Here is a 25,729-nt window from a genome sequence, read left to right on the forward strand (position 1 = left end):
CCTGACAGGCATGCTAAAAGCACATCAATTTATTATGCGTAGAGGGAGCGGCTTCGCAGCACGGTGATGATGAATCAACAGGCACTGACAAGGAATACATCGCGCGAAGGTATGGCAGTAAGCCTAACTAGCTCTCGAATTTCATCTAGTGCAAACACGTGAACGCAATCACGGTAGTTTTGGGGCCGTTCTTAGTGACGTCTGCTCTGAAAAATCTGTTGTCCATGCATGCAGTCCACTAATGAACAGAAGAATTGTGCAGACGGTTCGGCTAGGAGATGACGATATAGAAACGAACTGCCACCGAAGACTAGCGATGTTGTTGCAGGTTTTGTTCTTGCGCAGCAGCTTTTATGTTTTGTTGAAGACGATGCTGAAGAAGCACTTCAACGTGTGTAGTGCTGGAAAACTTGCTAGGCGCAGCCAGGTTCACAAGAGACGATGACAGTCTATTTTCTTGGAGGACTGTCAGGTTAGAAGAAATACAAATTATAGAGACTCCAATGTAGCAATTACGAGCTTTGACAGGGGCCAGGTTTTAAGGACTGTGGTTAAACTTATGAACGAAGTCGATGCTGACGAAGAAAGTGCTTAACAGCGCAAACGACAGGACTGGATAGAAGAGTCGAGAATAGAGCACCAACCAGCCCAATCAAGCATTTTGATGAAGTCAAGGCTATCAATGCTGACATCCGATGATTTCTTGCGCATATGGGACAAAAGGACGAGACCCAGGTCAAGCTCCACGAGGGGTGCGAATGACGTGGTACGAGGACTCCAGTGCTGGTGAGACCCAACCCGACGCCTACCGCTATTCCGGGGATCATAAAGATAATTTAATCACATACGACATCACAAAATATTATTACTTTGGGCATAGGCGATTCCCACTGCCACACATAATGTTGAAAAGGGCTCACGCAGTCACGCTACACTTACTGCAAAACGAGAACTTGCCCAACTACGTATTTTCTAAATAAAGTTCACCCTGATAGTGAAATTCTAGGCGAGTGTGATACGTGTGATACGTACGATGGCATGATTAGAATTAGACACATGCTGGTGGGCTGTCCCGCGACTCTTGCCGACCCCGAAGAACATTGGTTTTACTGGCAGAAGATGGTACAAAGCGCGTGTTATCAAGATCAACTATGGGCAGTCCAGAAGATCCATGATAGTCCATGATGTCAGGCTGAGCCATAATGCCTGGTACTGTCAGCTTGGCCTGACAGTACCGACGTGGATGTGGCCCGCCTCGGTCTGTAAAGACTTGGCTTCAGCACACCAATAAAGTTTCATGAATCAATTAATGAAAGTGTACTTTATAATGCATTTTTCTTATTTGGAAGTTGGTTTGATTCAGTTTTCTGCCATTGCTGTGAACATCCTGTTAACGAAATTTTACTGCAATGTAAGTTAAGTGACATAGTCTACGACACAGCTCTGTTCTATGGTCCATAATGTCTACGTTGAAGTCGCCGACTAGTTTGAAGGCTTTGTAGTACTTCTAGGTGTTTTATATTGTTTTGTCACAATAATGATTGCTGTTAGTTCATTGTTGTACATTTTTTTGTTAGTCACCCACGAATCTCCCAGTGACTGACTGGCCCAGATGGCTGCAAAGCTGGGCCCTTAGGAGTTTCGCCCCTAAATGATAAAGCTGCCACAATAGAAGCTTTATGATAGTTGGAAACAGCTGCAGACTATATTCAGCACCATATGCCGCTGTCTACAAAAAGTGCAGACTGTAGTTAGCGCGTGTGCTTTCCTTATCATTACTGCGACTGGAGTTTGAAGCAAGGGTGATAGGCCCTCGCACTCATGCCATTGTGAACATGACCTGTGAATACGAGTTTTCACCCAGTTCGCTTCAAAAACGCAGCAAAGCAAAATGCAAAGAAAACTCTAAAAATGGCGGTGGTGTGCTGCACACGATCATGATGCTCTTTCACCTCCTGCATTCGGGAGGATGGAGTCGTCGGGTAACCCATTGTGCTTCTTTTGTATTTTATATCCAATACTCTAATTATTTTATCCAGTCTGTGGATTTTGTTTGCATACTGATTGTGTGTTAATGAAATAAATTCTACTGTTGTCTGTATAAATGAATATAAGTGATCATGAAAGAGCAATTCTGCTTGCGTTGTTACTCTACCTTTTGCTACATACTCGCTGACCCTAATTATATAGCTACTGCATTGAGTATTGCCTTTTTCTACATCTAAATTAGAGCCAAATTTGGATTGTATTCGCATATGAAAATGCTGCACTTTCACTAATAGCATATCTCATTGCATGAACTGTGTTTCTGTAATTCACTGCGTCAATTACACTCAAACCTTGTTATAACGAAGTTGAAGGGGATTGATGATTTATTGATTGATATGTGGGGTTTAACATCCCAAAACCACCATATGATTCTGAGAGACGCCGTAGTGGTGGGCTCCGGAAATTTCGACCACCTGGGGTTCTTCAACCTGCACCCAGATCTGAGCACACGGGCCTACAGCATTTCCGCTTCCATCGGAAATGCAGCCGCCGCAGCCGGAATTCGATCCCCCGACCTACAGGTCAGCAAGTTGAAAGGGAGCCGCACTTATTTCGTTATACAGTGAAATTTCGGTATGACGAACTTCAGCGGACTGCGGAAATCTGTTCGTTATTTTGAAAGGTCGTTATAGTGAAAGCTCGAAAATTAATCATAAATACTTATTTTTCACCGACCAGAATGACTTACCTTTACAGCGGTGGGTCCTTGAACTTGTTTTTCATGAGAAAAAAAAAAATGGACAAGCAAACACCAGAAAATGCACGTTTACTTCAAAAAGTTTGTGATTTTTTTTTTTTTTGACGCGAGCAGCATAAATTTTGCAGCGCGAAGGCCTCAAGCTCATCCACATTCCTGTGGTGCAATTCGGTTCTTTGGTCACAACAGCCTACTTTTTGCCTTCCTGTTGCTGAAGAATATTCATTGTCTCGCTTAGCGAAAACTGCATCCGCTTCTTCATCGCAAGAAGAGATGAACTCATTTGTAGTATCATCGCAGAGCGAACGCAGGCTTGCTTTGCGAACCCGATAAGTAATCACCAAAAAGAGATGAACACAACTGAAAAATAAGGCCTCCAAAGAAAAACCTGAAGCGTCACGGCTGTCATCGCCTCTTTCGAAGAAAAAAAAAAAAAGGTGCTAAAAAAAAAAAAGGAAATTTCTCGCGTTTTGTTTTCTGCTTTCCCGCTGTCTCGGGTTTTCTGCGCTCATGCTTCCTGCTCCGCATCTCTCACTCTGTTTCGCTGACCTTGCCCTCCCGTGTTGTCCTCGCCTCTGTGCTCACTTGTAAACCTGCAGCGTCGGCGTTTCAACAAGAGGAAGGAAGAAAAGAAAGAAAGGAAAGTCGCCTTTTTTTTTTCCCTGCACACCGTCGCGCGTCTTGCGAAAAGCAGGGCGATCGTTCGCTTTGTCGTCTGCTTGCGTATCCCTCCAGTGGTCGCGACGGATTTCAGTACATAAGTTCGTAGTACTGAGGCGTTGTTAATATAACGTGGAACTAAATTATGGCTCATTATTCTGAAAAGTTCTGTATTCTGTAGTATGTCTTAGTGAAATAGTTTTACATTGAAACTATTAGCAGTCAGCGCAGGATTTTTAAAAGTTTGTTAATCTGAAAAGTTTGTTAGTGTGGGGTTTGTTCTACCGAGATTTCACTGTATTCATTATTTCGTTATATCGAATATAACAGCTTGTGGCAATGTTTGCTCGGATGGGCGCACACCTATAAGCATGCAAAGAAGGAAACTGCCTCGTGGCCCGATGTACCACTACACGACCACGCGTGCGACGGAAAATAAACACAGTCGAATCTCATTATTCGATCTCGCTTAATTCGAACACGTGCTGTGGTCCCGTCAATGCTATATGTATCCCAATGGGAAAAAACGCACTGTAATTTCAGCATACCGCGCTCCTAAAATGTTCTCAGCACCATGCCCAATCCCGCGGCGGTGCCTGTGCCACGCTTCTGCCTTTTTCGTCTCTGCACGTAGAGACTCTTCTCCTTTCAAGGCTGTGCGCGGAGAGAGAAGAAAAAAGAAAGAAAAGAAAGCTGTCGTGGGGAGTTGACTTTCTCTCTAATGCTGATCTGCTTCTATCTGCATACGCTCCTTCTTGGTGCAGAGGGTAGCAGCGAAGACGCAGTTGTTGCCGTCATTTTTAGAGAGTGTTGGTGCTAGATTTAGGTGCGCGCTACCATGCTTTGCAAACTGCGTGCGTAATGGATTGATTCGCTGCAAGCCAAACGTGTGCGGACACGCATCACAAATTGCTTCAATTAATGACGGATGTCCTCTGATTTATGAATGATTGTGTCTTCTGAAGCTTCCCCATCGTGTGTTCTTTAGTGAGAGGGAAATCGCTTTGCACCGCGGCGCTGCTTCTAAGTCATGTGACCCGCTGAGCGCTTCCTCAATCCTATCTACTGGCTGTGTGAAAAGGACAACTCTCTCGGCCGCGCGTGGCGTGACTGTTAGGTTGGTGAGGGAGCCTTAAAAGAGCCGCGCCGAACGAGCGTCAAACTCTGCAGAAAATGATATACTTAACACACAATGGTCAGTTTTTTGTAGACTAATTTAGTTCGTTATATTCATTTACCGGTCAGTTTTACTTGATTGCAAAGAGGTTTAAAATGCATGGTTCTCAATGGAGCTTTCAAGGGGAACTTCATTTACTTTGTTGTTTGTATCCATTATTTCGTTTTATCTCGTTATGTTATAACGAGGTTTGAGTGTACTTGCAAGAGGGTCTTCTTGGGCTCTTCCGAGAAGCACTTAATTCTAACAAGTGGTCTTTCTTGCAGGGTTCGATTGTCCGCTCGGCAAGAGCTTCAAGCCAGCGGGCAGTGCAGCAATGATGCGGTTGCTGGAACGTGAGTGATGGCAGTTTTTCCTACTTCAGTGGTATCATAATAATTTACTTAGGTATCATACTTAGGTAATAATACTTAGGTATCATAATAATTTATGCCCTATAATGAGGCAGATACACTACGCATTACGCCAACTCATTGTGGCACTAGAGCCAAGGCTATACAGACCGAGCTTCCACACATTTGTCTTGCTCCTTAAGTAGCACACAGCCTGCTACTAATTTGGGTTCGGCTTGCCCGCAACCTCAACCCGTCTAGAAATGCACATACACGAACAATGTGAATGGGGACAGACATTTCAGTTGTTCAGTGTTCATTTTATGATCGCATATTATATGAGTATATTTTTTGTGGAGAACCAAAAAGTGCGTTTGCGGCCGCGCACTAATCACTCGTCACAGTCGAACGTCATGTTTACTGTGAAAACCCGGCGGCCTGAGAAGGTGGTGCTTTTCAAGAAATATAAAGAAAATTGTAGTATTGTGTGGCGAACACGCCGCGCAGAGAACACTGGGCACAGCGCTGAAGCGCCGGCCGACATGAGGTACGCAGCAGCCAGTAGCCAAGCAGGAACTTCTTTATAATCTACAATGCCGCGCATATATACACAGGGTAGTGCCCCTGAGGGCGAAAACACTTCACATGAAACCAAATCTGGCAACCATGAAAACTAAACCGAAACATCACATCATTCCCCTAGAAAGAAAAGGACATGTGGCTCTAAGATCCTTATACAATGATTAACAAAACCTGAGTAACTTTTATGACCTTATACAATTTTAGAAGAATGTAATGACACAGAACTTCTGTATTTCAAACCTTAACATTCCCACTCCTTTTGTCTTAAAGTAACTAATTGAATAACAGAGAAGCGGCATGAGAAGAAGAAAAAACATAACTCTGTACACAGCGCACCATGGCTGAAAGCACTTATGCAGACAATATACAACAAAAATCACAGCATGAAAGTGTATCCTTTATACCTTTATACAATAAACAATGCACAGCTTCCACACAACAATGAACATGTATGTTACAGATTCCAACGTACGAGTAAGAAAATAGAATTCGGGCCACAAAGTCTGTAAACCTGGATGGTTTCTTACGCGAACGCTTAGAACGCTGAAGCTCATTGTGCTCTGAAGTGCTCCCTTGCAAAGCAGCAAGTTCGGTGTGTAAAGATGAGCCTACTGGCTTGCTTACGCGCTGCTCAGGCACAGCTGAGAGCATTGAGTATTCCGACAACTCGCTTAAGCATCCCTCAGCTGTAGCTGGGGACGGAGAACCCGGATGCGAAACATGGAAGCCTGAAGGTTTGGAAGAATGTTCATTAGTGTTAGGAAGAATACTGGCATGGGGACTGGGCTCGTCTGTCAAGTATTGATACAAAGCCCGAGTCCAAGGACTCTGAAGCATGCTCGGTGCACAGTAAAACTTGATGGTGGCTGGGCACCACAGCCGGATTTAAAACCGTTGCCTGAATACCATTTCCCCCAGGGAAAGATGGTGATGCTGCAGGAATAGGGATAGGAGCCCATTGTGGAACCAAGGCAGAGTATTGCCACTGGTTTTGCAAAGGTATTGAAGGGTGCAAGACTGTAAGTGGTTCCCATTCGGAATGGACAATCACAAGTTCAGAAGCATTACAAATCGATCCATCACTGCGTCCAAATGTCTAGGATCCTACTGCCGACATAACAGTAAACGGACCTTTATACTTGTGTTGTTTCTCTGGAACACATACTTTGATTCTTCGGCCAACCTAAATGACTGAAGGTTTGGCTCCTCGCTTATGATCGACACAATTCTTCATGCACTTCTGCCCATGAAAAACTCTTGTCCTTATGGTATTGTCCGAAAATGACCTCAAAGTAGAAGGCAACAACAGATCAGTTATGTCAACCGCTGTGCGAAGTTGATGCTTATGAAGCAACATCGCGGAGGACAATACCGTAGTGGCCTGAGCAGAAAAACGGTAACTACCAAAGTACTCCGTAGTTGCTTTCTTTAGAGGACGGTGTTTTAGTTGGGCTAGTTGAATGTACTTTTTCAGGGCCCTGTTGAACTGCTCGACCTGCCCATTGGCTTCAGAATAGTAGTTGGAAGAACAGAGGTGTTGAATACCTCGTTCGTAAAGAAAAGTTTCAAACTGACGAGACCTAAACTGGGGTCGTGGTCTGTTAATAAGCATGCTAAAAACCCTTCACGGCAGAAGACTGAAGTTAAGAAGATGATGACTGCATCAGATGCAACGTCTCAAACAAAACAAACCTCAGGCCATTTGGAGTAATAGTCAATCAAAGTGACTGCAAAGCTACAATCTAAGGGAACATTTGAAAGAGGACCAATAATGTCCATGCGTAACTTCTCCCACGGTTTCTCAGGAAAAAGAACTGGTTGTAGCGGTGCAAGGACAGGTTTCGCCGATTTGTCGGCAGCTTGACAGATGCAACTGTTCCGAACCAAACCTTTCACTTGTTTGTCAATGCACAGTCACCAATACCTGTCACGAAGCAGCTGCTTTGTACGAATCATGCCTGGATGATTCTCATGGGCTAACTGAATCAATTGCCCCCGGCAAGTTTCTGGAACTGTAACATATTCCCCATGAAAAATAAGCTCATCTGCATAAGACAGTTCGTCTTTCACTGCAAAGTAAGGTACAAGTACTGAATGCAAATGCTTCTTTAGAGGCCCACCTTCAGCAATGTATTGAATAAGCTGCTGTAAGGTACCATCATTAGCAGTGGCTGTCTGTAATTCTTCCTTATTTAAGCATGCAGCAACTAAAGAAATTATCTTCTTCTAGCGCCTGTGCTGGTGGAAGCTGGACTGGCAGCCGAAATAATGCGTCCGCTACGAATTATCGGCACCTTTGCGATATTGTTCAGAAAAGTTATAACAGCCAAGCGCACCATCACAAAGTTTGCCAGGGGCTTCGCCCCGCCCCGCGCCAGCTGACAACAAAGTAGTTAAAGCTTGTACTTGAACTGGTATAGCGCATTACGGGGAAGAAGAAACGGCCGAGCAGACCGACGACACAAGAGGACAGAGCGCTAACTGAGCTTTATCGTCAAACTGCATCAAATATGTAGAGCCGCGCAAACATACAAAACCACCCTAACGCAACGACAAGATAACACACAACATCGCACCCTCACATATCACAGATTCATAGGCGGTTATCCTGATTAAGGAAGGCCACTTCATGTTCAGATAAAACCAAAGAAGGGGCGCTAATACACGTGCTGCCAGCTCTTTTTTACCACTTCACATTGATCAAACATGGGGGTACATTCACAATCGCGGCAGTGAATTCCAATGTGGTCCTGGATTGCTTTGTGAACATTATAATGGTGCTCTTTTAGCCTTTCATTAAGGCATCGCCCCGTTTGGCTGAAATACCACATACCACATGAGAATGGAATCACGTAAACAACCCCCGCTACACACGGCACAGAGTTTTGTGCTTAGTTGCGCAACCAGTGGTACGTGATTTGAGAGGGTTGAATGCTTTGCAAAGCCGCTGTAACTTATCCGGCGCTGAAAACACCACTTTGACGCTGCATTTCTCCCCTATCTTTTTTAGCCGGTGGGAAATGTCATGCACGTAGGGTAAAACTACGGGTCTTTTTCGGTCGTTAGATTCCGGCTGAGCCTCGGAGTTGTAGCCTTTCTTTATCTGTTTTAATAGCTTTTCAGCTATAGATGCTAGTAGGATAGCTGGGTACCCAGCACTCAAAAGCCTTTCAACTTGAGCTGCAAAGCTGCGCTGCATGACATGGTGACACGATTTCCTAAGAGGATTGATGAGAGAAAGATTTGTGATGCTGCGCTTAACTAACTTCGAATGGGAAGAGTCATAGGGTAAAAGGGGTTTTCCATTTCTAGGTTCAAATAGCCAGCACGCATGGTCAGGTGAAAAAATTAAATTCAAATCTAAAAAGCGTAAGCTATTGTCAACTGGCAACTCACGAGTCAATAAAAGCGGTCAGTAAAAGAGCACCATTATAGTGTTCACAAAGCAATCCAGGGCCACATTGGAATACACTGCCGCGATTGTGGATGTACCCCCATGTTTGATCAATGTGAAGTGGTAAAATAGCACCCGTCACAATTAACTCGAGAAATTATAGAAGCGCATTGTATAGCAAGAGCTGGCAGCACGTGTATTAGCGCCCCTTCTTTGGTTTTATCTGAACATGAAGTGGCCTTCCTTAATCAGATTAACCGCCTATGAATCTGTGATATGTGAGGGTGCGATGTTGTGTGTTATCTTGTCGTTGCGTTAGGGTGGTTTTGTATGCTTGCGCCGGTCTACATATTTGATGCAGTTTGACAATAAAGCTCAGTTGGAAGTTGGCGCTCTGTCGTCTTGTGTCGGTCTGCTCGGCCGTTTCTTCTTCCCCGTAATGCGCTATACCAGTTCAAGTACGACGAACCAAGTCGCCCAATCTTCAACACTTGTAGTTAAAGCCTGGTGGTCAATTCTTAATGTAAAATGCCAACCCCAAAGATACACATGTCATTTTTCTACCGCAGACGAGCAAGAGCTTCATGCTCTCCTGCTGAATACTGGCGTTCCGCCGAGGACAATGTTCTAGATGCAAAAACAACAGCTAGCAGCTGATCTCCTCTTTGTTGTTGGAGCACTGCTTTGATGCCGACATTGGATGCCGACATTGGAACCACCACCGAAAGATTATCAAAAATATTTATGACCGGGCGGTCAGCAAGAGTTTTTTAATCTGGTTGAAACTGGCATTGACCTCAGCAGACCAGTTAAAACTCACCTTGCTGGAGCATGCGGTGCTGAGGCTCAACAACATCAGCATAATGTGGTAGAAACTTTGCGTAATATCCAACCAATGCCAAGGATTGGAGATTTTTAACATCAGTGGGTACAGGGGTATCAAGTATGGCAGCGACCTTAGACTCAACCGGCGATAACCCGCGAGCACTTATGTTAGGACCTAAGAATGCAATTTCAGTAGCAGCAAATACACACTTGTCATTAAGCTTCATGCCACAGGGATCTATTTTAGACAAGGCACCTTTCAAGTGCACATCGTGCTCTTCCCGATTACCGCCCCAAACTAAAATGTTGTCTAAGTAACAGACAACACCTGGGCACCTCTCAGTACATCGCTCATAATTTTTTGGAAAATAGCTGGCCCAGATGCCAGCTCGAAGCACACTCTGCGAAATCTGTAAAGCCCTTGATGAGTTAGAAAAGTAGTATGGTCACGACTCTCCTCCGCTAACTCAACTTGATGGTATGCGGATGCAATACTGTTAACTGTTGTAAGAGTTCCTCGATGTGGGGTAGAGGGAACCCGTCCACCACAGTAGCCTTGTTCGGCTCATGGAGATTGACGCACAGTCGGATGGAATTGTCCTTCTTGAGGATGACGACCAAGGGAGACACCCAGTCCAAAGCATCCACCCTCTCAATGATGACACTCAGCTCTAGTCGTTGCAGCTTATCCGCGACTTGTTACCTCGGCAAGAAGGGAAGACGACGCAGTTTGGCCGCCACTGGCTGCAGACCAGGTCGACACTTGACACGCTGAATGTAATTCAGGACCCTGCCGATGTACGACGAAAACAGGGGGTGATACACCGGTGACGCATTCGCCGGAACCGCCGAGGAGTCGACGAGAGAACAAGTGAGGGTCTCGCCTCTGATGATTATTTTCAGAGCTCAGATGACATGACATCTATTTCCAGGAGCGAGCTGCAGAACCATTGATCTATACGGTTAGATGGAGAAGTCCAACAGTGGTGACCGTTTCGTCCACTTGCAGGACAGCAACTATATTGGTCACCGTCGATGTGCCTTGATGACCGGTCGAGTCCTTAGTAGTGCGGCAGACCCGCTTGAAGTGTCCTCGACGTCTGCACCGCGAATACCTTGGGCTCCTGGCAGGGCATGCGGCAAAGTTCGCCCAATGCTGCGTTTACCTGCAGCGGTGGCAGGCATCCGCGCGTGCTGGTGGCGAAGCTAGAGAGGACGTGTCCGCAGCAGCGCAGGGCGAGGATGTGCACACAGGAGAAGTCCTGTCGGCGCCATCTTGCACCGGACCTTGGGGAGGACTGCCCCCATTCGGTCTGGCATCTTGAATAGGGCGTGAAGACACTGCGTCGACTTGCGCTCCAGATAACTGGCAACGCGCAGTCGACGCGCTCCTTTTTTCTTGCTACGTCGAGCGCCTTCTGTACGGAGTAGTCCTTGCCCATCTTGAAGAAAGTTCTTTGTAGGTGCGGCGACGTGATGCCAGAGACGATCTGGTCGAAAGCGAGGATGTCGCCCGACGCGCCGAAATCACAAAGCTTGGCTACTCGGCACACCTCCTGTATAAATTTTACCGCCGGCTGGTCCGAGCCCTGACGCAGGGCTTTGAAGTAGGCGCGCAAACACGGCGGGTCCGATGGAGAGTCAGATTTCATTAAGCAGCACAAGGGCTGCGTCGTACACATTCGAACACGTCTCCTGAGTTGGCCGGACGGCTCCCAGCTCATCTTCGGCGGCCTGCAGGTAAGTGTTAAGTCCCTCGACGCCCAAGGCGTGCAGGAGCAGCGCCTTCTTCTTCTCCGGGATGGCATCCCTAGCAGCGGCATCAATGTAAATTTGAAGAACCGTACCCCACTGTCGCCATGAAATAGGAGGCACTGCAGGAGCTCGGATGGAGGTATCGCAGCGTACATGCTTGCCGAAGAGAGCATCGAGACAGCAGTTCAGGAGAGACGCGCACATAGGTAGGCCTCGTGACTGGAGTGGCACGAAGTGTCAAAAAGTGAGAATGTAAGCAGGAAATACAGTAGTGGTGGGACAGCTTGCACGGGTGCTGAGTCAACAGCATGATGAAAAAGGCTGAATGCCCACCTTGACGCCTGATGCACGTGGATTGATGATCCTTGTCGCCAAAGTGTATCATGCGGCGAACGTGCCGCACGAAGAACACAGTGGGCACGGCGCTGAAGCGCTGGCCGACACGAGGTACGCAGCAGCTGGTAGCCAAGCAAGAACTACTTTATTATGTACAATGCCGCGCTTATGTACACATGGTAGCGCCCCCTGAGAGGCTTTACATGAAACCGAATCTGGCAACCATGAAAACTAAACCGAAACACCACAAAAATGAAAGAAGTTATGCAAAGCAAACTGGTATTTACCTACTTCTTTCTGCTACTGCTTGAATCTCACGATAAACCTGTATTTATTTTAGCAAGCAGACGTGAAAATAATTGCAGAGTTTATAAAGTAGTTAAAGAGAAACAATGACTTCAGTTATATTGATAAACTGCTTTTTGAGAACTCTGATGCCATAAGTTTCTCTTTCATAAATCCAATATTAACAGGGAAAATAAAGGTTGAAGTTTCATTTTTGAATGTCGCACCGAAATCTTTGAGTGTGACATAAATTCAAAGAATTTCATTCACTTATTCATTTATTGTATATTGGTGACACAAGCTCAATGAAATTTTCTAAAGCTTTGTATGCTTGGTTTATAACATTCTTAATTTTCATTGAGTAGAAGCTATGTAGGACCCTATAGATGCCTTGAAAATCGCTTGCAGTTTGACTTGTCTTTTCTAGGCGAAAGTTTGCTGAAATAACGAGTTGCGTCTTCAACGGACTGACTGAAGTCTTTGTTGCTGTGATGACCACGTCAGAGTGTTATGTTGTCACGCGCTAACCCTAAATCGCCCACCACACACCGCTACGTCTTGCCACTCCTTCGAACCAGCCCGAACTCTCCCTTCCCCACACACGCAACCCCCACCACTCCAGTCCCAATGATGATGATGACGCAGTCACGTAGTGCCCTCTCTCGGCCAAGTCCCGATGATGATGACGCCGTCACGTAACGCCCTCTCTCGGCCACTCTCACAGGTCTCCCCCCCCTCAAAATGTGAAGCCACCACTACACATCGCCTGCAGCGTCATGGTACAGTGTCAGCTGATCTGCGTGTCTCACACCGTGGCGACAACCCGTTTTGGGGTCCACTAGAACAAAGTCATTCTGTCCCACACGTCTCACTGCCCGAAAGAGACCGGAACGCCGGGGTGCAAGCTTCGAGGAGAAGCCCTTGGTGGCATCGCTGAGGGAGTGGCTTTCGAGCAGAACAAGATCACCCTCCTGTATTGTCAGTGGCCGCCTGTGCTGGTCGTAGCGAGTCTTCTGAGCGCGCCACATGTGGTTTTGGTGTGTCCTGGAGAAGTCAAGCACCTCCTGCAGACACTTGGAGACCTCAGTAGCAAATGCACGGTATGCTGTCGCAGGAGGCTCCGCGTCGTTTTTGGCCTCAGCCTGTGTCCATGGGGTTCTCAGCTCCCGGCCATAACAGAGGAAGGCAGGCGTGTAGCCCGTGACAACGCTTTCAGCCGTGCGCATGGCCAGGGCGATTTCAGGGATGTGCTGGTCCCAGTCTTTGTGGTTGGAACAATAAGCCCTAAGGCACTGCTTGATAATGCCGTTGTGGCGCTCCACCATTTGCCCGGCAGGGCGGTACGGAACAGTGTGTCGGTCTTGTATGCCCCAATGCTCAAGGAGGCCCTTCCACAACCTGCTTACAAACGGTTTTCCATTATCACTTGAAATGGAGACAGGTGTGCCATGTCTGCAAAAAACCTGGATCATGCAGGCCACCACACTTTTGCTGTTTGCTGCCCGCAATGGAAAAAGTTCAATGAACTTGGTGAACTTGGTGAATCACCACGAGAAGGTACTTGTGGCGTCGAGGTGTCATAGGCAAGGGCCCAATTATGTCCACGCTGAGCTGTTCCATAGGGGCAGTGGCCCATTGACTGCTCATCAGCCCTTCTGGCTTCTGCCGGTGGGCTTTGGTGCGCTGACAAACCTGGCAGCATCGCACATACTTGGATATGTCCGAGCGCATACCCAGCCACAGGAAATTCTGAGAAACGCGTTTGAGGGTCTTAAAAAAGCCGGAGTGGCTGCTAATCGGGTGGTCATGGGACAGTCGCAGGACCAAGTTGCAGAGATGGTTTGGTAGCCAAGGTACTTTCCTGTTCCCTCGGTGCTGTACAAGCAACCCACTTTCTTCCATCTCGGTCGTCTCCGCCAGGTCTTTTATCAAGGGTTGATCACTGTCAGTGGGCGGAAGCTTTCCTCCCTTCATCACTGTTCGTAGTTTTGACAGTATGGGGTCCTGCTCTTGTTCCTGGGCGAGGAGCCCTGCATCATTCAAGACAGTAGTGTCGTCCACTTCAGATGCTACAGCAGCTGCCTCAAAGCTGATTTGTGGGCTGGGCTTTGGAACAGCCATAGGGAACAGCGTCTCGTGTAGACTCGGGCTTGGAACTTCCTGGTGCTGAAGGGGAGCTCTGCTCAAGGCGTCGGCTGGCACATTTGCAAGACCCGCCTGTGCTTGATTCGGCAGTTGAAACCTTGCAGCCGCAAAACCCAACGCTTTACACGTGGTGAGGCCTGGTCTGTGGTGAACATCCAGGATAGTGAGGAGTGATCACAGTGTACCTCAAACTCGGTGAATTCAAGGTATGGTCGGAACTTGTCCACTGCCCACACCACAGCCAGACACTCCCATTCTTGCACTGTATAGCGCTGCTCTGCCTCAGTGAGTACCCTGCTAATGAAGCTTATTGGACGCAGTTGAGCATCACTCTCGGCTGCCTGCAGAAGCACCGCTGCAATGCCGACTCCACTGGCGTCTGTTTCCACCACGAATGGTCTGTTGAGGTCCGGCAAGTTTACAACAACATCGTCGGCCAGGGACTGCTTAAGTGCTCTAAAGGCTTCCTCTTGCTGCAGCTCCCACCGCCAACGTTGCTTTTTCTTAAGGAGTTCTGTGAGTGGACGTGCAGTGATAGAAAACTGAGGTATGAACCCTCTGTAATAGCCTGCTAGTCCCAGGAAGGCCTGCAGCTGTTTGAGTGTTGTTGGTTGAGGATAGTCCAGCACCGCTCGCACTTTTTCCTTGTCCGGCCTACACTGCCCGGGCGATATTTCATGGCCAAGGAACTTAAGGTATTGACAGCACACGTGCACCTTCTCTGGGTTAATGGTCAGCTGTGCCGAACTTATCCGCTTCAACACCTCCCAAACATGCTCAAGATGATCCTCTAGGGTCTCCGAATACACCAGGACATCATCAAGAAACGCCATGGCAAACTGGTGATTAATTCCCTCCAGTAGTCGGTCCATCAGGGTCTGAAACGTGGCAGGATTTCAGTGCTCATTCAACCCTTTGGGGTAGCGACAAAACTTGCGCAAGAGGGCAAGCCGTGGAAGATTTCATTTTATCAAATGACATCTGCCTTCTTAATTCCTGGGCTTTTACCTACTTTACACCAACCTCACGCACTTTTAGTTGCCTAGATCTCGCCATGTGTTCATCGTGTATTTTTAACGATTTTAAATGGGACGTGGTCAACACGTCTTATGGTAGTGATCATCAACTCGGCATCATAAAACTCATACTATCCTACCCAACTTTAACAAGCAGGCCACGCCGGTGGAAATTACAGCTCGCGAACTGGCCAGTTTTCACAGAAAACGCGAAGCTCGATGAAGTTTTCTCATCGGAGCTTTCTGTTGCGGAACTAAACGAAGAGTTCGTCAAAGTTTTAATCTTAGCAGAAGAAAAAGCAATACCGCAATCATCTCATTTTATTTCATTTCATTTTATTTCCTTAAGGACCCCTTGCGGGGCATTACTTAAGGGGTGGGTACACAAAAATTGAGCAGAAAACAATCGTTTGTCGTAAAGTGAAAGATGATTATTGATACTGGTTGTGAAGGTAGAAGTACAAGTAATGGCAGGAATGTCGCCTGAAAGGCCATTCCAGGCAACTGCTGTGCGAGGAAAAAATGATGTTGAAAAAGTAACGGTGCGTGCACGTGGGCGTGCGACTTGAAGAGGATGATTAGTTCGTTGAGAGATCCGGCATGGTACGCAAGAAACTCAACCCTTGGTGGACAAACGAGTGTACTGATGCCAAAAAACAACAAAATAAGGCCTGGGGAATTCTAAGAAGATACCCCACCTACACCAACCTCATCAACTTCAAACATGCAAAAGCCAGAGCCCAATTTATTCGAAGACAGGCAGAAAAGGATTCATGGCAAAAATACATATCATCAATTAACAGTTCAGTCACTTCTAAACACATCTGGGACTAGGTGAGGAAGTTCAAGGGAGAGTACTCCTCCTACACAATACCACTGCTTACAAGTCCAGACACACAATCAACACTAGAAGACCAGGCCAACCTATTAGGAGAACACTTTTATAAGGTATCATGCTCAGCAAATTACACCAATACATTCCTGAAATATAAAGAAAATGCAGAAAGACAAAGATTGCCTACTAGCAGTACCTCAAATGAAAGTTATAACCTTCTGCTTACGCTGCACGAATTAAACAGGGTACTTTCTGCCGGTAAAAAAACAGCAACAGGGTCTGACCAGATACACTACGCAATGTTGGCACACCTATCCCAAGCATTCGCGAAGGCACTTCTCCAATTCTTCAACAAAATATGGGACTCTGGCATAATGCCTGAAGATTGGAAAAAAGCCATAGTCATACCATTCCTAAAACTTGGTAAACCCCCAACAACCCCAAGTAGCTACAGGCCCATTGCATTAACAAGTTGCCTTGCAAAAACTTGCGAAAGAATCGTAAATATTAGACTTACTTTCACTCTGGAATCGGAGCACCTAATAGACGCACACCAGTGCGGATACAAAAAGGGCTGTTCCACCACTGATCACATTGTTTGGCTTGAACAAGAAATAGGACAAGCATTTCTACACAAACAGTTATGTCTCTTGGTCTTCTTAGACTTAGAGAAAGCATATGACACAACTTGGAGATATGGAATTCTCAGAGATCTAGCTAACTTAAGGATTCGCGGAAGAATGCTGAGCTGCTTACACGATTTTTTATCGAATAGAACTTTTCAAGTACGTTTGGGTACGGTACTATCACGAATATTTGTCCAAGAAAATGGTGTACCACAGGGCTGCATTTTGAGCACCACCCTGTTTATAGTGAAAATGAACTCCATCAACAGGGCTATACCCCGTACAGTCATGCACTCCATCTATGTTGACGATCTCCAAATCGCATGCCGAGCCTCCAGCCTATCATCCTGCGAAAGGCAACTCCAAATTACAATAAATCGTCTTATGAAATGGGCCGACCAAAATGGTTTCCGCTTTTCAGCCCAAAAAAGCACGGCTGTTCTCTTTACGCAAAAAAGAGGATTGTTCCCTGAACCCGCACTCAAGCTATACAACATCAACATGCCGGTAAAACAAGAACACAAATTTCTAGGAATCACATTCGACCGAAAACTAAACTTTCTGCCACACATAAACGCACTGAAAACTAAGGCAAACGGAGCACTCAACGTGCTCAAAGTACTCTCCCATAAACACTGAGGTTTCGATCGACTCTGCCTTATACGCATTTACCGATCTCTTGTACACAGCATTTTAGACTACGGATGCGCCCCGCCGCGGTGGTCTAGTGGCTAAGGTACTCGGCTGCTGACCCGCAGGTCGCGGGTTCAAATCCCGGCTGCGGCGGCTGCATTTCCGATGGAGGCGGAAATGTTGTAGGCCCGTGTGCTCAAATTTGGGTGCACGTTAAAGAATCCCAGGTGGTAAAAATTTCCGGAGCCCTCCACTACGGCGTCTCTCATAATCATATAGTGGTTTGGGGACGTTAAACCCCACAAATCAATCAATCAATAGACTACGGATGCGTAGTCTACGACTTGGCACGAAACTCATACATACGCCGTCTTGACTCTATACACAACCTCGGTCTCCGTCTGTCAAGTGGTGCTTACAGAACATCACCTGTGCAAAGTCAATACGTAGAATGCAATGAGCCCCCTCTATGTGATCGAAGAGCAATGCTAACCTTATCATATGTTTTAAGAATAAGGTCGTCGCCTGAACACATCTATGCCACTTTCTGAAAGAATGTAACCTGGTAAATAAGCTTTAAAATATCATCTTTTCTGTGTCCATTCCTGAAAGTCTTGTGTCTGGCGCAGCATAGCTTTAGCTGCTTTTGCGCAATAAAAACCAAATTAACCTAACCTAACCTGAATATCATTAAGTGTTGTGCACAACAGAAAGCAGCAAAACTTTCCTCGGTCTCGGCAGCTGATCGCGAATTGAGTGTTCTCTGAGTGAGCGCGGCATCGAAAGTTCGTCGGCACGACGTAAACAACTGTTGACCTGGACTTGGTAAACAGCTTATTTCAGAAATGTTCTTCTTGTCGAGTGTGCCGGGGACAGCTGACTATTGAATGTGACTCAAGTGAGTACGGTGTCGCCGTGAAGCTATAGCTTCGCTGCAGAAACTGCCAGGAAGTTCGTTCAAAATGGAGTTCGTGAGAAACTGCGGGGAAGTTGGTTCAAAATTGAGTTCACGACGTGTTGGCTGTAACAATAACTGCAACCTGTTTGAGATAAACGTTCGCCTGGCACCTGCTGTGCAGAGCACAGGAATTGAGTTGATGACACTGAACGACATCTTTACCGCTATGGCCGTTTCACACCAAGGTCTTCATACTTCATGCTGGTAGGTCTTCATACGATCTCTGTTAGAACCCACTTCCCCGCAGTTGGTACAGCTGGTAGGTCTACGCATGAAGATTACCAGCAGTTCCTAAAAACAAAGCTCCAGCCAGTAGCAACGAGAGCTTGTGCCGACTCATATGACTAGTTGTGCCGCAACAGTGATGAGTGTCTACAAGGACCTTAATTTCGGCAACCCTGAAAATATTGCACTCTTTTTATGAAAGCTGGCATGCAAGAGGACACACCTCACACATTGGAGTGGCCTCTGTAGCAGAAGTTTTTTCAAGATATGTGCTTGACTATGTAGTGCTGTCTAATTTTTCCCTCTGCTGCTAACGTGGCCCAAAACCCGACAGCCCAGAGTATGCCGAGCGGAAATCTAAGTATTCATGTCAGAAAAACACCTCATGCAAAGCTGGCCAAATGGACGTAGAGGCAGCAACAATTTTATTTCAGCACTCACTTTCGCTTCATAGTCTAACCTTGCTTTGTGATGGTGACAGCCGGTCATAGAGTGCTTGCTGTCAACGAAGGCAAAGTGTATGGCTTCATTAATGTTCAGAAACAAGATTGTGCGAACCGTGTGCAGAAGAAAATGGGGACTACAGTTGGAAATTTTGTGCAGAAGCACAAAAGAGACGCCGGCGAGCGCATGAGTGGCAAGGGTTATCTTACGGGTGACCTTATAACATGATTGACAAGTTACTATGACTGTGCTCTCAAATCCCATTCTGGGAATGTGGACAAGATGCACAAGGCTGTGTGGGCTATATATTACCATGTGACGTCCACTAGCGAGCAGCCTAACCACAGCTATTGTCCACAGGGCCCCGAGTCATGGTGCATGCACAATGCAGCCATGGAAAAGAATGGGCCCATGCCAAAAAGCAAGTACAACTCGCCAGAGGCTGTCAGCCATGCGCTGGACCTTGTGTATGAGAGCTTGTCTGACAAGAAGCTCATGCGAAGATGTGCGAGAGAAAAAACACAGAATGCAAAAAAATGAGGCATTGCACTCTGTTATATGGAGCCTGTCACAAAACGACAAGAATGTGCTGTTGAGACTGCCGTGGCAGATGCTAGCTTGTATGCATTTCTATCTGGGAAACAAGGAGTCTAGTTCACTTATTTTGCGTGAACTACAGTAAGAGCCAACAAGCCAAAGCAGCCAGCGGACTGGCAAAAAGATTACTACCGTTGTGCATCTAGCGCGAAGTGAAAGTTCTTCAGTGGCATTCTAGGCAGCCACAATGAAGAAGCACGAGCATGAGCTTGGTTCAGATTACTCTCCTGAGACTTTCTGAAGATCCTAATTATAAGTTTTGTGGCGGCATATTTATTTTCGCAAGTTTTAGTTATATGCGTTTTTCTCAAATAAAGATTTTACAAGGTTTAAATTCTGGAATGAACACTTTGTCGCCAATACTCATTCATTGTCTTTTTTTCTTCCTTGAATGCTATAGGATCAGCAAGTGGGAAAAAAATGATGATAAAGTATTTTAGGACGGAACATTATGAAATCTTCTAGAAATCAGCAACAAAAATTCACAGCTAAGAGACTGCGAAAAGAAGACTTAATAACTTTGGCTCAAATTCAGAGACAAGCAGTAAATTTCATATTTGCACTGTTTGAACATTCAGGAACATGCCTGCTGAACGTGAGCTATTCGAATGCAATACTTTTTAAGCAAGTCGCATCCCGAATTCATAAAATAAGAATTGTTGTAACTTTTTTCTTGGACTGGTGTAAAAAAAATGCAATTACGTGTTTGAAATCAGTATACAAAGCTGAATATTTGAGCTATTCGAATGCAATACTTTTTAAGCAAGTCGCATCCCGAATTCATAAAATAAGAATTGTTGTAACTTTTTTCTTGGACTGGTGTAAAAAAAATGCAATTACGTGTTTGAAATCAGTATACAAAGCTGAATATTCTCTGAAAATTTTGTGTGTCAAGTGTCAACAGTAACAAATTTTGCTTTCCGGACACATGCCAAAGACAGTTACATAAAACTCGTTTCTCTACAATGAAGTTGTTATAATAATAATAATAATAATAATAATAATAATAATAATAATATTAATAATAATATAAAATAATAATAATAATAATAATAATAGGTGATCTCATGCCCCTTCAGTAGGAATTGTACCATTTTGGTGGGCACAAGAAATGCATTGAGGCCATCTCCATGGTCGCCACACCACTTAAAACAGCAAGTAGCTGGCAATAGAGACCACAGCCGCTTCGTTCTTATAACAAGATTGTATATCTTTCTACAATTTCCCTTTATCTCAGTTTATTTTACTCTCGAGTGAAACATAGACCTACTGGTCTTGCAGAAGTGCATGACTGTTTGAGCACTTAACACGCAACAGGGAAAATGTTGAGAAAAGTCCTGTGCACAGTGAAATATGCTAGATATATTTGAATGAATAGACTTGGTGTAATTTTTTCATTTTGTCTGTATTTTTCTAGGAGGCCTTCGGCCCCGTCAATTGAAGGAGTCCTCTACACAGACATGTAAGTGTTATATTAATCTCATTTGTTTAAGTAAATATTTTATTATAGATATAATGCATAAGAGAATTTTAAAAAGTCATTTCAAATGGTGCGGCATCACCGTTGCATGTGACGCATAAATATTACACAGTCAGTTGTGATGGAGTTGACAAAAAGTTGTTGCCTGCAAGGATAAATAAATGATTGCCCTTTGCCTGTTTCAATGGCAAAGCTGTTTAGGTGAGCTGTGGTATATGCAGTCTGTTGGTATGTTACGTGTGGCCTTTACAAAAACTATCACCCTGAATGGGTTGGTGCTACAGAAATTGGTCTGATCTTGCCACCTGTCCATTACTGGGTGGATGGATGCAGGCCGCTGCCACGTCAGAACAAAAATTCCAAGTCTGTTGCATCGGGGGCCCGTTGGACTGCCCATAACTCTTTGAGTCTGGAGCTGGTAATAGCACCCTTCCATTTGGACAGCTTGGTGACTTCAACACACCAGGGCTTGTGTTCAACACACTAAGGCACCACCAGGGCTTGTGTTCCTGGCTGTATGATACAGGCCATGATCATGGTGTAAGAATATGTTAGGTGCTGACACTCGCTGCTCCGCACAAGGAGAGGGTGGGGGCAGATTGCGTACGCCGATGACCTTCAGCTACGAGTAGTTTCCATCACGCGACTACCAAGTGGTTCTTAGAGAGAAAGGAAGAGAAAAGTGAGCCCCGTAACTGTCAGCTTCAGAGAGCGACACCTCAACAGTAGCTCACAAGGAATGGGGGTGAGGAAAGGTTAAAAGAATAGGATTAAGGGTATAGAGAGATAAAATGATGCGCTAGGCCAGTGAGCGAGGACAAATCGAGGGGATAGGAGAGATAGGAAAGATGGAAACACGGTCACAGGAGTCCGAGGACAGGGCGCCACTTGCGAGAGCTCTTGTCGGCGTCGGGAGATGGCGTAGGGCAAGTTTGGTAGGTCAGAGCTGCACTGTTGTCGAAGGTCGGTGTCAGGAGCTGACGTAGGGCCAGCCCAGGCCAGAGGTACGCTGACGTCGGAGATCGCGAGGGCACAACTGGTCGGCATGGAATTTAGCGAGCGAGTCCCCGTCACGCGAGTTGAGATGGCGCTACTGAATGGGACGGCAGCTATTTGCATGCCAAAGAACATCTTTCTCAAAGGTTTGTGGGCATGGGATTTCGTGATTTAGTAACACGTTGCCCTGTGATTGTGAACCCTGCCTGTGTATTTTATTTGTTTAGCTGATTCGCGCTTTGTAATTCAGTGCACGTATACCTCGACGCGACATATATGCATCAGCGGCCTTGTCTTTGGCTGCGCTTTGAAAAGGGCGAGTGATGTTTAGTCTCGAATAGCAAGTTGGTGTATCAGAATTGTATGGAGCATGTGTTGCATTTCAAGGCTCCGCGTAAACCAGAGCGACATAATAGGTGGCGGACAAGTTTGAGAAATACCGAAAGTGCCTGACGGTGCAGCAAAAAACAAGAAAACAAGAAAAGCTCTGTGAAAATGGCTGGCTCTACTGCTGACTTCTCTGAAGCGACGGGGGCCAAAAGTTCAATTGCATCTGAAATGCCTGACACGACCGCGTAAAGTTCGGCAAATTTATTGTGCTTAGAGACAGCGACTTCACAGCATGGCAATGATGAATCAACAGGAACGCATGCAAAAGGCAGCGCTTAAAGTTCAACAGTTTCAGGTCCCTCCACGCTAAGAGCAGGACGCTTCTCAAAACAACACTGATAGCGTGGGCCTATGAGCTAGCGACTCAGTTCCTCATCATGCAAAAAAAGTACATTGGACTGCCAATAAACGAAACTCGCTTAAACAAAAATGCCTCATTAACGGAACTAAACGGGCTCATATGGCTGTATTTCTATGTGTTGCACAGTAAAATTCATCGGTTAATCGAAACAGTGCTTATTGGTCACCTACGGTTAAACGGCACAAACTCTAAACACAGCATAGACTCCCTCATGCCACAGGTAGTCTCACAACCATGGCAACACCTCGAGATCGAGACAAGCCAATCCAGTATCCATTCTCGCTTGTGGCTGTAGGAGCAAAGTCGGCAAGTTGCGGTGGATCACTGTGTTAATTCAGTCTGATCGAAAGGAAGTGGCCGCACCATACACACCCGCTTGATAAAAAGCTACAAATTCTTCAAGAGCTCGATCGAAGCGGCCTGCCCAAGATGGAGGTGGCAAAAAAATACATCCCAAAATCGACGCTGTCGCGGATCTGGAAAAACAGAAAAAGATTGAAGGCACTGTTAAGGACGGTACCTTTACATCTAAACGAATGCGAACGACGCCTTATAAACATCTAGAAAAGTTCTTTTTCTTTCGTTCAAGCGTGCACGGACTTCTAATTTGCCCATAAGCGAGGCAATTCTTGAGCAGAAAGCTCGAGAGATCGCCATGGCTCAGCCGCTTCAAAACACGCCATGGCCTAGTCTTCAAAGCAATCTCGGGTGAGAGTGGTGCAGTCAACAGGGACATTTGCACCAACTGGCAACAGGGGCAGTTTAAGGAAATTTCGGTGAGCTTTGATCCACGAGACGTCTTCATCGTCAACGAGATGGGTCTTTTTTATAAGGCGCTTCCATCAAAGACGCTCACCTTCAAAGGCGAAGCCTGTAGTGAAGGAAAAGGCAGTAAAAATCGCATCATTGTGCTGGTGGGTGCAAACATGGCAGGAGATGAGAAATTGAAGCCGTTGGTAATAGGAAAATCAAGGCACCCACGTTGTTTCAAAGGCGTTCGACCAACACCACCTAGAATATTGACAAGGCCCCTCCGGGGAGAGCGTGACGTCACGCTAGTTGCCCACCTGCACCCCGGCCGTCGTCGGCACTCGTTCTCGTTATATCTGCTGTGGGCACTTATTGAAAGCCGGTGTTTCTTTTTTTTTTGTTCTTTTTTTGTTCCTAGGCGGTCTGCATTTGTTTACGCCTGCCTTTACACTTTAGTGATCAATCTGTAATAGTCAGAAATGCATTTGTAGAAGTGGTTTTATTAGGACGAAAGGCTAAAACCATCCTACCTCATTTCTTGTTCAATGTTTTGATTTTTCTGTCAGCTGCCTTTTTTTTTGTGCGGTGCTTTGGATGGTGTCATTTCGAAGTCTACAAAAGTTGTTCAGAGCGACATTTGTTGCAACACGCACTACATGCCGCACGATAGCCTCAGAGGTATGGCCATTTTCACAAGTCTCTAGCTCAACATCTCCTAGCAGTGATGTGGTAATGGAGCTTACAATGCCACGTTGGTTGTTCGACGCGAGGAACGCCTTTGCATTTTCTCCCTTGGTGAGCTTTTCGACAACAAGCGTTGTCACCAGCACCATGTGCACAGTACATGGCTGCGGAAACTTTAAGCTTCCTCTTGACAAGTTGTCAATCATTGTGTTACCTTCCACATCTATGTTCCTGTTCTCCAGGACGAGCACGCTGCTGTAAAATGAGCATGACAGCTTCTTCAGAGCTGAATGAGCACAATATCCAGCGATATAAGCAACGACCTCCATGTCATGCTTTGGGTTGGAAATTTCATCATTTGAGATGTGAACAGAGAAGTTATGTTGCGATACTTCTGTGTCACTTTTGCTGCTGATGTCTGGCTGCTGAAGCATCAGCAGCTTTTGCAGACGAATTTTCTTTTCAGACTCCAGAAGCTGCCTCAGGGAAACATGATATTGTGCACCAGCAAGCTGACGGTAGGGACCGAAGCGATCTTCAAGAGTGTCAGTTTGAAATTTTCCCAGCAAGACATACTTGAACTTCAGTTCTTCTAAATAGTACCGCGACAGCTCAACAAGGGAGTAGCAAGTGAGTCTCAACGCAGAATGTGTTTCCCTTGTCAAGCAGCCACGGCTCATGTTGACGCTGCTCCAAGCATCTAGCCAGTCTACCATGCCACTAAAGAAAACCAGCTGTTGATCCACCGTAGAATTCACTGGATTTTGAAGGGTGTCGTTCAGTCGGCGACCTTTCGAAGGGGTCTTCACGTTGACGATTTTCCACCACGTCGATATGATGTTTATGAAGAGAGCTGTTGAACTGGCACATGTTGTTTTAAGGGCATCGCCACGCGTCTCAAGTGCGTTTGATACAAACGGATTAATGACATTTAACACCAACTTTACATTTTGTCTCTCCATAGGTGTTGGATTGATTGCCTTGGAATTCAGCTTGTAGCCAAGCTTGAGAAGCGATGTCTGCTCCAGTGCATACAGCTGCCGTACGACTTCAAATGATGCTGGTTTCATTCTGGGCAGCCCGTCGGGCAATATTCCTGACAGGTTCACTTCTGGAAACTAAAAGCATATTCCTTCGTTTTTTTTTTATTCATCCAGTTGTTCCTGATGTATTTCAGTATGTGCACAGGGTCTACGACATAAAACAGAGGCCGATTGTTGTCGGCTGGATGAGGATATACAATGCGCACTTCCTGTTTCTCTGAGAAAAACATCATTTTCCGGTTGTGGGAATTGTTGTCGGTAATTACAGCAATGACGCTGAGGCCCATAGATTGCACTTCTAAAATTACTTTCTTGCAGAACTCATGTAGAATTTCGGCGGTCATTTTAGCAACAGGAAAAATGTGAAGCACATCTTTGTTTGATGACAAGAGCGACTGAAGCATGAAAACATGAGCGGTTGTGGCTGCCTCTTGAGAATTGGCTGCAGATCCAA

General features: G+C 45.9%; 1 protein-coding gene and 1 long non-coding RNA gene across 2 annotated transcripts in view; one reads left to right on the plus strand and one right to left on the minus strand.

The window, feature by feature from the left end:
• The window catches only part of LOC142785204 (uncharacterized), a 145,726-nt gene that overhangs the window by 101,087 nt on the left and 18,910 nt on the right, over positions 1-25,729 (plus strand). The gene's annotated exons all lie outside the window — the stretch shown is intronic.
• On the minus strand, positions 22,624-23,745 carry LOC142785218 (uncharacterized). Its single transcript, XR_012888873.1, has 2 exons — positions 23,655-23,745; positions 22,624-23,274 (listed from the first exon to the last, which is right to left on the minus strand). It is a non-coding gene; the product is annotated as an uncharacterized LOC142785218 (long non-coding RNA).

Source organism: Rhipicephalus microplus, unplaced genomic scaffold (assembly GCF_043290135.1).
Source record: "Rhipicephalus microplus isolate Deutch F79 unplaced genomic scaffold, USDA_Rmic scaffold_19, whole genome shotgun sequence".
Lineage (NCBI taxonomy): Eukaryota > Metazoa > Arthropoda > Arachnida > Ixodida > Ixodidae > Rhipicephalus > Rhipicephalus microplus.